This window comes from Cavia porcellus, unplaced genomic scaffold (assembly GCF_034190915.1).
Source record: "Cavia porcellus strain 051 isolate PalLab524CR breed Dunkin Hartley unplaced genomic scaffold, mCavPor4.1 scaffold_11, whole genome shotgun sequence".
Taxonomy (NCBI): Eukaryota; Metazoa; Chordata; class Mammalia; order Rodentia; family Caviidae; genus Cavia; species Cavia porcellus.
The window spans coordinates 56,546,085-56,560,238 of NW_026947494.1; the positions used below are offsets into that span (position 1 = coordinate 56,546,085).

Below are 14,154 nucleotides of genomic sequence, written 5' to 3' on the forward strand. Positions count from 1 at the left end.
TTTAAAGCTAATGAAGCAATTGCTATTTTTTCAATTCTAGATCCTTAATAAAATGTGATTTTAAAAACCAAAATCAGCACAATAAATTACACAAAGAGGGAAAAATGAAGCCCATTAGAGACCACTAAACATTCAGATTATTCCACCTATTTATCACTCTTTCTTAAGTTTTGAATCACCCGTTCTCTTCCCAACGTGATTTCCCTTACAGCACTAACCAGTTGTGTATTTCATGTTCTCCTAAGTGGTTCTTTATACCTGGAAGTAAAAAGGATGTGGCTCCCATGCAGGAAGTATGTGTGTGATATCTTTGAGGTCCATATCTTCCCAGATGCTTGATTTATGTTGGAAAGGAGAAAACCACCTCTCCATTATTTCCTCTGGCCTTTCATAACATTTTAAAGGTTGTTTGTGTTCATTCACTCAACACACATTGCACACTTCTCTTTCTCAGTGAGTGAACTAAGAGGACAAACAAGGCTTATACCCATCTCTCAGAGACCTTGTCATCTAATTGGAGAGAGAGGCATAAACCAGGAGAACCACAGGGCAGAAGGGTGTATGTTAGAGCTGTGGCATCCACACAGTGCTGTGGGAGCAAAGAAGAGTTTCAAATTGAACTAAGAGAGTGGCGCAGAGGCGATATCCCAGAGCAAAGTCTTCAGCATCATTGAATGTGAGGCTGTTGAGTGTGCTTTAACAGAAGGAACAGTTCTGTACAAAGATGCAGAGGCACAAGGGAATGGGACACATTCAGCCTCCTCCTTCCCATTCCTGATCCAAAAAATACCTTTGTTATGCTCTGCCTGAATATCTGCATTAATCTCATCAAGCCTCAGGTCTTTGCACCCTGCTGCCAGAATAAGCTGTATGATGTCAAAGTCAGATCATCTGGCTCTGTGATTGGAACCCCGTGGGTCCATCCCTAATGCCTCTAGGGTCAAGGCCCAGTACATTCTGGCCCTATCTATCCTCATGGGCTTGTAGTCATTTGTGAGGGCTACCACTGCAAAGTCCCACAGATTGAGTAGTTGGAACAGTGAAGATTGATTGTGTTTTGAAGTCCCAGAACAGGATGTCAGCAGGGTTGACTTAGAGTGCGAAGGGGAAGATTTGTTCCAGGCCTCTCTCCTTCACATAATCTCTTCTTATAAGGACACCAATTGTGTTGGCATAGGGCCCATTCTAATGACCTCATTTTAACTTTGTTACCTCTTTAAAGGCCTGATCTCCAAGTACAGTGAGGTGCTGAGGGTCAGGACTTTTTGGATTTCAGCAATGGAGTAGTGGGCACAATTGAATCCATAGCAAGGCTCATCTATCATTGCCCTCGTTCATCCCAAATGCTTTTACAGTCAGCCCTGCAAGCATGTCCTAGAGCACATCCTGTAATCCAGCTTTAAACCCCAGATCTGCCATTCATTTGTTGAGGAACTTTAAAGTTCACTTTCCTAATCTCAGTTTCCTCACTGTTACAGTGACAATTGTGCCCCCTACCAAAATCATAAAGATCAAACTAGTTAATATGCATAAAACAGTATCTGGCATTGGTAAATGCTGTTCAAGTGTTTGCTGTTCAATTACATATTAACACCTGATAAACTCCTTCATCAGGGGAGAATAGGTGGTCACACATCTCTTCTTCTGAGAAGTCCTCTCTGACATCACATTTCATGTTGTGTTCCCACAGGACCACTGTAGCATTTGTATGTGGATTAGTGGTTGCCTCTCCTACATACTTGTGATGGCTTCAAACCACAGAACTCTCAGATGAACTCAGTCTCTGGAGACAGACAGCCTTAGTCTATACCCGTCACCAAGTACTAGTCATGTTTATGTTTTTTTATCTAGTCTTTCTAATCCTTGATTTCTTCTATAAAATGGATATAATAGTAATACTTCATCACACATTGTCAATAATAATGTTAGACATCTATTCAAGAATAAGAATCAGTGGTCATTAGCTATTACTATTTTTGTAAACTTGTCATTTAAAAAATGTGTCTAGCAGTCCTCCAAGTGCTCAATGTGTATGCAATAATGTTTAATTGGAGTGTGATTGAAAGAACTTGAATAGAATCAAAACAGATTGAAGCCAGACTGGTGAAGTCTGGAAGCAGTTCAAGGAAAAAAAAACAAAACATGACGAGGACCTAGACCAAGACAACAGAAGCAAGGATATAGAGAGAGAGGACAGAACTGCCATAAAACTTTCAAGATTGAACCTGAGAGAGAGACAGAGTTAAATTCTTGCCAAAATATTGACCTGGGAAATCAAGCCGGTATATCTAAAATTCAGTACCATGATAATACCCGTATGAATAGAACATTTAAAAATCAAAATACTTTCCTTCATAGGAAAAGACATAAGAGACATCACATAAAATCCATTCTCTCTAATCATTAGGCATCAAGGAAAATGTGAACAGAGTTCCTTACAATTGAACAGCAGAGGGTGAATAAGGAGGAACAAACACACAAGGCTTCTGTTAATAATAAACAGTATCACATAGAAAATAGTCTTGGTTGGGGGATGTAGTTCAGCAGCATAGCACCTGCCTGGCAAGCATGAGGTTGTGAATTTGATTCCCAGTACAAAAAAAGGGGGGAAAGAATCTAGAAATATAATTCCATTGTTTTAAGAAAGCTGCAAAGGTAATGTACGACCAGAATTGAGGAATCTTCCACAGTCTAGAACAGTGGTGGTAGATTCATGGCACACAAGCAGCAGCAGACTGTTGTCATTGAAAGCTCTGAAAGGTTCACCATCACTGACCTAGAACACTGATCTGTCCCCGTGGTGATGGCTCTTTCCACAGGACACATCTTCCCAGTACCACTTCTCATGACAGACAGAAGTTGAAAAAGATTGTGATCATCCCCTATTTTTTTCTTTCCTTCCAGAGTCTTTTTCAAACTAATATTCTGCCTTGAACTGGTACAAATTATATATATACAGGTAGCATAGAACACAGGTAGCAAAACATCAAATAAAATTTATTAAATGACAGTCACAATTTCCCACACCCAAAGATATCCAACGTTGACATTTTTTGTACAACCTTTGTGTTCCTTATTAAAAAAAAGATCTAGACAGAAATATAGATTATATATATATATATATATATAAATAATGAACTGTAGCTAAAGACTTTGATGTATTTATAGATGTAGTCATGTTTATAAGTACAGGTCATATATATATATATATATATATATATATATATACACATTGGCAAAGCTATCATATATGTAAGGCTCTTTATCGAGTGAGAGGCATACTTTGATTCACGATCTATCTTGTGCATTCAAATTAAGACATATGTTAATTAATCCCAAGTCCCTTGCTCCTAGATATTAAAATTCTCCTCAGTGGCTCCCAGCAAGTCCAAGTCCAGTTCCACTCTCCTCAGCATGGCCTCTCTTGTAAGCCTGATTGCTCTGTGGGTAACCCAGACCAAGAAATCCTCAGAGTTTCCTACCACAAAGAACTGGCTGCTCCTGTCATTTCTGGGCTGAAAGGAACAAGGCCTGCTAATTTCAAGCCAGTACACTCAGCAGCTATGGTTTCCTCTCACCCTCTCAGGCTCAGGCAGAACATGTTTCCCAAATTCCTTTACAAAACAAGACTGCATGGGATCTTAGCTGTAACAATAAAAATACTGACAAAAGACTACAGATATCACCCACCATTATCTGTATATGGATAACCCTTACCATTATCTATATAGCTAAAGGCTTTGTAACTCCCCCTTGAAATAACTCTGAAGTAGATATTGCTATTATTCCCAGTTTACAGATGAGGAGTTCAAGGCTTAAGGGAATATCTAAAGTTTTATTCAAACCTGAGATGGCCTACCTCCTTAGCTTGAATCATGCTACACTGCTTCTGGCCAGGAGAGTTTCTCACAGTTTTAGTAAACAACTGTGGCACAAGTTCTAGGCACTAAACTCTTCCCAGGTTTGGTTCTTTCTGATGTAGAGCTAGGTCATAGATCTGTGAGAGGGTCGGGAAAAGGTTAGGATCACTGCTAAGGAATCACATGTCCATCACAACAGCTAGTGCCATGGGCTTTCTCAGTCTAGAATCACATCTTCATCCTGTGATGGTTTGGAAATGTGGCTCAATTTGATAATGGTTTAGCTCTATGGTGGCTTGGGTACTCTTTCTCAGGGTGCTAAACATTAGACTTGGAGTGGTCTTGGTGGGGCTTTACCTAAACTAGCTTGTCTTGAGAGCTCTTTCCCTCCAGGAGAGTCTTGGTGACTGCACTGAAACATTCTGGGGTTGATCTATTTATAAATATAATTAATATTGCTGAAGAATGAAGAGCTTCCTGTGTCTACAGATACTTTTCCTTTGTGTGTATCTTCTGAAGCTCTGTTTCTACTAACCCAGTGAGCTCCTTCCCTTGTCCTATCAATGGATTGTTGACAGAATGAAATTGGCCTGGATTGTTCCGTGTTTGAGTAAACATGGACCTTGTGCTCCTAAATCCTGATTTGATAAAGACAGGAAACAAAAAGCATTTAATAAAAAGTAAAGACCTTAGCAATGTATTATCCAAAATAGAATTGTAAATAGGATACTCAAGAACTTAGCATATTTGCGTTTATCATATATGTTCTTATCACTTGTCCCAAAATTGTATAATGAGTCTCTGAAAAGGATTCTAGTTGTGACTGTGAGATTCAATTATGAGGTTAGATGTTGGAACATAAGTCAAAGTTACCCAAACAATGACCTTATTGACAGCTTGTAGGATTCTAGCTGGTGTGTGGAAACCTCATTTCTCTGCACATTGTAATTCTGTGAAAGCTACTTCCATGACCTAGATGGATAAACTTGGATCAAAAGACAGATACCTGTTACCCTGAGACTGGACATGAAGAGATAGGGTAGTAAGGAAGAAAGATTTCATTAAAAAAAAAAAATCTTTTGAGTTTCAAGAATATCTCCTACAATGGCTTTCATTTTTACTATGAAAGGAAACAGAAATGATAGCAAGGGCGTCATGCAGAGAATAGTAAATGTCAGTCCTGTGGACAATGAGAGAGCAATCCGAGATGGACCGCGTTTCTAATAGATTCACAGCACCCCATGGGCAAGGATAGATTCAGAGACTCAAAATGTGTAGGGACAGCCATGAGGAGTCAGGTGACAGACTAAAATAGCAGGTAATCAAGTTGATCCAAATTTAGAGACCAGGGAAGCAGATGTAGCACAAGGGGAACGCCAGTGTTGCATCCTGCAGCCAGCTTGGCTAATGACAGACCCTTAGCAAAGCCCCAGGCTGACTAAGGGGGAAGACCGCTGCTGCTTGGATGAGACTGCATGGTAGGCCCGATAGAAATGAGGGTGGAGGATAGCAGAAAGGATTAGAGGGAGGTCAACAATTGATAAATTAGAGCTGAAGGCTTGGAGGAGGTGGGGCTGTAGCTGGCAAGACCCAGGGTGTCTCTGTCAGTGGGAACAGGTGACCCAAGAGGGACAGGACTTGAAAGTTTAAAGATGCCAGTATTTTGGGGCTGGATTATTGAAAAAAAAAGTGACAGTAAGCTTTGAAAACTCTTGAGATGATACCAGTGTTTTCTTTCTTTCTTTTCTTTTTCTTTCTTTCCTTATTTCTTCTTCTTCTTCTTCTTCTTCTTCTTCTTCTTCTTCTTCTTCTTCTTCTTCATATGGTTTTGTTGTGTATCTTTTTATTATAAACAACTATCAATACTTGTAGAATAAAGAAAAAAATAGGTGCACAGCCAAGAAGGACAAAATATTCATCATTACTGGATATAGGAAATGGCTAGTACTATGAAGATTAGGTTTTCCAAGAGTTTCCCTTTCTTTCTTGGGTTTTAGGAATCTGTATGTTTCTCATCTGCTCTACTTGACTACAGCTTCCATGAAAGGAGCCTGCAGCTGTCAACAGTGGTCCTATTACAGCTGCAAGTTCATTTGCCTACACGCACCACTGTTGAGTACAACTGTCTTTGTTGAATTGATAGTTTGAGACTAGTTCTGAAACACCCTTGAATGCTGAGGTGCTGTTTGTTTAAATGTTCATATCACTGCTCTATGCACATAATGCTTTCTGTTTTAGAAAAAAAACAAATAGAATACTTGGAAAATTTATTAGAATTCTATTGTCTTTCTCTTTTACAAATACCACTGATCACACCAAGGGCTGGAATTTGTGCCCCTCCTTTTTCCACAGAAGCTCTAGTACTTTATAGTAAATAACTCCATAGAAGTACATAGATGTGCAGAGAGAAAACTTCTTTTCACTTCACAAATTGGCAAGTCAAGGCTCAGGGAAGTTTAATTAATATAACAAACACTTGCGCACGCACTCCACTTTCTACAGTTTCTCTTCAGTCCACTTGCATGGGTTCTGGAGACAGGAACAAGATCTCCCTCGGCTTCTAAACATTCCTCCTGCTGGACAGGGCCCCAAACTCAGCTCGTGGCAGTGGATCCCAGGTTACAAAGATGACTCCCCACATTACAGAGAATCTGTTCTGACAAAAAAAAAAAAAAAAATCAAGAGGCATCAGCATCACCAGAACACAGGCCCATCCTAGCACCGTGGCTATTTACCACACAGTCCTAGCCCCAAACCAGGTTTTTCTACTTTGTTACATCAACTCATCAGGTGTTTTTGTTCTTTTTCTTCTTATTATGAGGGCAGGCACTACAATTTTTTTATAAATAAATAAATTACTTCCCAGTTTGGAGGTACTTACCATATTGTAGGATAATGCATTCCGAATGCTGGTGATTTCAAGTCCAGAAATGAGAAACAATGTGGTTTTGATAGCATTCCACTGACTGTTCCTAGCCAATCTCTGAAAACATTTAAGGGCTGGGAATACTTCAACTCAGTGAAGGGACATCGTGACAAAAAGACAAAATTCTTGTAAACACTGAAAGGACACGCTGAGCTGGGCTAGGCTGGGCTGGGCCAGGATATCTTCCCCCTTGTCGAGCTCTATGTTTAGAACCTGCAGAGTGCCAGGGCAAGGGTAAGCCCTGAAGCCATGCAGCAAGATCTATGGTTTGACAATACATATTTTTTGGTGACCATCTGGGGATTAAATTAACATATTCAAAGTTCAAAAGGGAGTAGAAATTCATTACTAGAGTGGGAGAGGTCATTTTTTTCCTGGATCACTCCCAAACACAAAATTGAGAACAGGATTCGTTGCAGTAAAAACCCAAAGGGATTGGTTTTTTCCTGCATTGAAGCCAACAGATGTTTTCATTCTTTTTAGAGCCAACTCTCGGTTAATCAGCACTGGGACATCCAGTTTTTTGAATTTTTTTTTCAAGGCATTAAATCACAAGACCTTCTCTGTAGTTAGTGTTTAAAAGATTATCCTGTGTTTAGACTATCTAATACCTGTTGATCAGGACAAAAGAGAAAGTACAAATAAAGGTTATTTTCCTATTCATCAGCATTTTTATTTCCATTATTGTCACCTCATTTTTCCTCTTTATCATGATGATTCCCAACCATCTCCTTGACGCTAGCATAGAGGTAAGTCCTGAGATCTTTGCAGCCTCTCTACACACACCCTCCCCAAGTGACCTCATAAGATTCCACATCATGTGGTATAACACGGAACACTTAGAAATTTAGGACAGGAAGAGAATTTTAAATGCCATGTAACACTACAGGTGAAAACCTACAGGCATCCTCATTGACAAAGTTTTTTTCCAAATTAAAAAAAAAAATTTTTAATGATAGCATCAGCAATAGCATTTTCCCTTGGTTACAGTACTCTATCAGAACCTCTGGATATCTTGTCATCTGTTCCTCCTATAAGAGAGGGAAAGAAAGAACATGTAGCATGGCAAATCCCTCTAGCATCATTATTTCATTTAACTTTCCAGCAATGAGCTGGAATACCACTCAGCTCATTATACAGATAAAGAAATCATAATTTGGAGAGATTAAGTAACACACTCAAGGTCACAACACTGGTAAGTGCCACCAGCCACTGTTCCAAGTCAGGTTTGTGCTATATCTTTACCTCTTCAGTCAAGAGACAAAATATGACAGCTTTACATACAGTCCACCCTAATTGATTTACAAGTGGATTATTTTGCTTTTAAGTGACTATGGACCTTGAGGGTCATCCAGTTTACAACCTCTTAGACTGACGACACCAGCAGTATCAAGTCAAAAGGAAACTAGGAATCACACAGGAGAGGGCAATGTGTATGGATGTGCATGTGTTTGATTGGCTGAGCTAATGTGAATGTGAGCCAGCAGTGAAGGAGCACTGGGGATTTTAATGGTCTAAAGGACAGGTAATTAGGAGCAGAATATAGAGTATAACTGAGCCCAGATTGCAGCCATTAGGGTAACAACTATGATGGTCTCACAGAGGGTTACAGATGACAGAAAGTCATTAGATGCAGTTAGGTGAACCTCTCATTGTGCCATTGAGGGCAGTGTGACTTCTGATGCCTCCTATAACACCCTCAGAAAGATCAAGAGTTGAATTGATAGGAAGCTGAAGATGACCAATGACATGTGCTCATGCCTATAAATGGGGAAATGCTTAGCCAAGACTGCATCTCCTTGTATTCTTGTTCATTTACTTATTTCTTTCCCTCTTTGCTTGTTGACCAGTCAACTAATACCAATTGTTGGATGCTTTTGATCTATTTATTAGATACTCTGATAAACAAGTTTATTTATATTATCTCAATCAGCACAGCAGCATTATTCTAAGTTTACACTGGGGGAAATTAATTCTTAAATGGATTAGGTAAGGGCTAGGGTGTACTTAAGAGCTAAAGTGCCTGCCTCGTGTATGAGGGTTTAATCCCCAGCACCACACACACACACACACACACACACACACACACACACTATCTTTCATTTCCTGGGTATCAGCCCTGAAGGGAATGTGAAGGGGTTTCCCCATTTCAGCATTCTTTTAAGTTACATGATCATAAATAAGCCAGATTTTAATATTACAAACTAGAGAATAAAAAAATAAATTGCCTTACGTCCAAGAGGTTGAAAAATCAATTCCTGCAACAAAGGGGAAATGAAATCAGAATCTGAAGAGTGCTGATAATAATCATTAAAGCTGCATAGCAGAATCCATGGACGACAATTGAAGGAAGCAATGCTAAAAGAAAAATTCCTATCTTTTTTGTTAAAAGGAAAACTTTAGGCAAAATAATTTGTTTATTTGAGCATTGAAGGATCCATGTATCAAAAGCATTCAAAACCAAGAGAGCTTCAGAGAGCTTTCTTTAGCCGCAGGAGCAACAGGCTTTTGTACACTAGAGACAGGACCCAAAAAATCACTTGACTGGCTGCAGCTTGGTATTTGCTAAGTCAGTGGAAAGTGGGAGTTTGTGGAAAGTTCCCAAGGAAAGGTCAGTTGGTGGCTTCTGAATGGTAAACCTTGAGTTGGGTTGACTGTTTGCATCCAATTGAGTTTTGTTTGCTTTCATAGGAACCCAAGACACTGGAGCCACATCAGCCTATGAGCATCCCAGTGAATTATTTTCACACTGTAAATAAACAAAAAAGCAATGAGTACTTCAAAAATTTAGGATATGAACTACAAAAGAAATCTAAGAGAAAGTAAATAAAAGCATAAGGTAATAAATTCTAAACCAAAAGTATGATAAAATCAATAAATAAATTCAAAAGCAAGAAATCCACTGGGTGATAGACCATTAGTTAAACTTATCAGGAAATATAAAGCCGAGATACTCAAAGGGACCAAAAAATGGGAAATAATCACAGTTACAAAGGGGATACAAAGAATAATAACATATAGACAACTAAAAATTAAGCTCTGAGTGAAATATGTGATTTTCTAGAATTGACTCCAGAAAAAAAAATGAATAAAAATGTAAACTGATTTTCCACAAGGAAATAAGGATACATGTTAAAGACCTGTGCCTAAGAACTTCTTTCCATTCTTCTGAAGTATTTTTTTCTATTCAGATGTCTTTAAATATTACTAAATGTTACTAAATAGGTAACTTTTAAATGTTTTTAAAAGTTACCTATTCTACAAAAATTTAGTAAAATTCAACTATGAAATCTAATCTGATCCTGATATATTTTAGGAAGTAATGTGATAAAAGTGATATTATAAATTAATGTGAGAAAACAGATTATTTGAATAATGATATGGGGACAACTTTGAAAAGTATTTGAATCAATGCCTTGTTATATTAAAAATCTTTAGAAGAGGGATCAAAGATTTAGAAGCAAAAACTTTTAAAAGTGTAAGACCATATTTGTATAATATCAGATATGAAATGATTCCATAATATGAAACAAGACCTAGAAACTATTTATAAAAATTGATAAATTGAAATATATAAAAACTCAAATTTTACCAAAAAATACAATACAAAATGAACAGGAAAAAATTAACCAGGTGAAATATTGGTATTTAAACGTATAACACTTAAGTACCTTCTAAAAATCAATTTTTAAAAATTCAACTATACATTAGAAAAACAAGCAAAGACAATTCGAAAAAAATTGCGAGTGATTCATTCATAAGAGACATGCAAATTTAAGCTATCAGACTCCATTCTTTGCCTATCACACTGTCTTTATAGTACATATGTTGGTGAGTGTGCTAGGAATAAATACTCTGTCATATGTTTTAGGGCAGACTGTCAATGAGTACAGTTTCTTTGGATGACAACACATCAGTACAACAAAACACTGAATATCTCTTAACCTAGCATCTCTACTTCTAGATTATAGACATCAAGAGTGAAATTGACACTAGTGGTTGACTATAATAATAACACACGGGGAAGAACCTCCATATGCGTCTTTAGGGGAGGAGCTAAATAAAACATCCATCTATGGAATACCATGTAAACAGTGAAGCACAACAAGGCTGCTCTGCAGTGAGCTAGTTAGTATATATGTGAAATACAACAGTAAAATGATGAATAAGTCATACTCAAGAGACATAGTTGCAGCTTTTTGGAGGCAACTTTCTCGTGGCTGGAGAGAGAGAACATGCATTCCCAGAGAAGCTTGTGATCCATTCTTTAGGAGCACAATCTCAATGCAGGAAAAAGCTTCAGGGTTCTGAAACTGGTTTCTGAGTATTTCCACTGAAGGTTTTTATTTTAATACGGCACTCACGTTGATGTTAAATGATCTGTTACCTGACTGAGTCTTGTCTGAAACAGACATCTTGCATCCTATTCCTAGGCTTACATGTGCATAGAGTCGCACAGGAAAGATCATTTTTAAAAAAACCTCAGTTGGTTCCAAGGTAAGAAGTGATTAGTAGAGAAAATAAAGGAAGGAAATGAGCTTCTCACCATTTGCATTTCTGTATCACACTGTCATTTATGCACATATTACCTAGGAAACACTTTAATCAATTAGTTTCTAAAAATTGACAGGTAGATTACTTGTCATTAAACCTAACTAAATTAATATGTTTCACATAAATAAAATTCTTAAATTATGCTAGTAATATCCACTAAATTAATAGGTATAGTGCCATGTAAAAATAGGTAGCTGAAGCAATAAAACAGATTGAAAAGAACCTCAGGCTTTCCATGGACTTGCTACATGATCAACATATACCTCAAGTCAACAGTGGGAAATGTATTACTAAGTGATATCTGGGTAGCATGCCATCCATTTGGAGAAACATAAAAATATAGTCACTCATTTGTTTCTAAACCAACCTAATTTAAATGAAAGAAATGAAGGCATAATAGTAAAACTACAACTGAATGATGTTATAATCTTGGCATGGCAAAGAACACAAGTATACAGACAGAGAAGCTATGAAGTTAGAGATAATCACATAAAAGTTAAAACTCAAAATTTCGTTCAAAATGAAAATTTATCTCTAATACTATATATCACTATATTAACAGTAGTTTATATTTTGTATTATACAAATGATTTTACTTTTCCTTATTTTCTTCTTCCATGTTTTTTTCTTGACATCGATAAGCATTCTTAGCAATAAAATCATTGTAAATTATATTTCAAATCAAAGGTGAAGCCAACCAGGGTGACACATGCCTGGAATTCTAGCTATTCAGGAGACTGAAGCAGAAGACTGAAAGTTCTAGGCCAGGTAGAGCAATTTAGGAAGACTCTGTATAAAAACAAAAAAAGTAGAAATAAATGTGGTAATGAAATAAATGTGGTAGAGTGTTCCTGCACATGATCTCTAGTACCACCAAAAAAGAAAGAAGGGGGGGGGTGAGAGAGGCAATGAGGAAGGACGAGAGAGAGGGAGAGAGAAAGAAGACAGATAAGAAGAGAAAAAAGAAAGAAAAGAAGAGGAAAGAAAAGGTGATTTTGCCACAGGGAAAAGACTCCCTCTTGAAGCAGATTTTTCCAGTGAAACACGAAGATTAAATACATTTACAAAGGCAAATGAAGTGCTTTTCTAACAGGCTCTTTACTCCCATGGTCCACTTCCTAGAACTGTCATTCTTTATCACAGAAAGGGCTGAAATTTGAATCTTTCTGTGGGCTTACTTACTTGGAGCTGATGTTTACGGAACACTGTCCACCATGACACTTGAGACAGGGTCTACTGATGAACCAGAAATGGGCAGCCTCTGTTACAGCACCTCTCAGCAGAACGCTGTTGTGAAGGGTGGATGTCTTCTAATTGATTTATTCTTTCACACCCAGGTTAAGCTCTTCTAATTCCAGCTGTAAGAGGGCTAGGCAGTGTTATTAGGCAGAACATTCAGAGAAGGAGAAAGAACACTTCTTCTACCTTTAAAAGTCAACATTTTCATAGTTCAGAAGGTCTAACAAATTCTTTTAATCTGCAACAGAAAAGTAATCTATGGAGTAAAGTGGTGATAACCATGAAGCAGAACCAAGGCCATTAGTAGTAGTGACAGTGACATTTGGGTATTTTAGCCCTTATGCTGTAAGACTTATGAACATTATCTGAAGCTGGAAGCAGTTTTTAAAAAAATAAATCTTAACTGATTACTTCTCAAAAAGGTAATTTCATAAAAATTAGATTTTTGAAATGCCTGTGGCCTGTGACATTATCTTAAAAATTACTACTGTTGAGTGCAAACATAGATAATAATTAAAGTCCTAACATGTATTATAATTTCCCCAAGAAAGTTTTGGAATATAAATGAAAATTGCTGGGACCATTAAATTTTCTATAGTGAAAACAAAATTTATGGCAGGGATCAAACATTTAGATTTCTACAACGAAAGGCCAAGGGTTTAGCTCAGCAGCATAAGTGTCTGCTTGGCAAACACGAGGTTGTGAGTTCAATCCCTGGTACCACCCCACCAAAAAAAAGAATAGATTTCTGCAATGGTCTGAGAAATGACAGTGAAGACAACCATGATGATGACAGTGACAATTACAATGATGATGATAACAGTACTAAATGAGTGCTTTGTATAATTATTCTATGGGGTTTGTAATTTATAAATTAATCTACTCAACATCTCTGTGTAGGTTATAAGGATTACCTCTGCCTTAAAAGAATGAAGCAAAAGTATAAGAAATGTCAAAACTTATTTGCAGTCCGATAGCTCCTGAGGGATTAAGCTGACAAGGTAATTGAACCTGCTGGTATGATTCCACACGACGAGGGTGTCATGCTCTCAACCGAGATCTGAGGGGTTGTGAGGGAGTGATCAATTTATCAAATTTTTAGAAATGGGTCTACATCTTCTTACATGCATCAGAATATACAACTGAAACAATTATTTGGACAAGATCAATCTCACAAATACAGTATTAAACAAAAATAGTGTTTGATTAGGTGGTGGCCGAAATGACTGGCTTCTTTTATTTGGTGGTTGTTGCTGTTTCTTTTTCCTTTTTCTTTGTCTCTTTTTTCTTTTCAGTATATCTAGTAGGAGCTTGTAGAGATTAAAACCAAGACCTTCCTCACAGTAGGTAGGTGTTCTACCACTGAGCTGGACCCCTAACTCTTTTTATTTTTCTGAGACAAAGGTCTCACTAAATTGTCCCAGAATTTCCTGAATTTATACCCTCCTGCCTCAGCTCCTGAGTAGCTGGGATTACAGGCTTGTGTCTCTGTGCCTGACTTTAGCTTAGGTTTTTTCGTTATCCTTTGCTAGAAGATGCTGCCCTAGAACGGCACATTTCCCTAAGAACTGCTGA

The 14,154-nt window shown here is 37.7% G+C and overlaps 1 long non-coding RNA gene across 1 annotated transcript; it reads right to left on the reverse strand.

The window, feature by feature from the left end:
- Positions 1-6,112: 6,112 nt before the first annotated feature.
- On the reverse strand, positions 6,113-7,140 carry LOC106025921 (uncharacterized). The gene is made up of 2 exons (XR_001199513.2): positions 6,742-7,140; positions 6,113-6,516 (listed from the first exon to the last, which is right to left on the reverse strand). It is a non-coding gene; the product is annotated as an uncharacterized LOC106025921 (long non-coding RNA).
- Between the last annotated feature and the right edge of the window lie 7,014 nt (positions 7,141-14,154).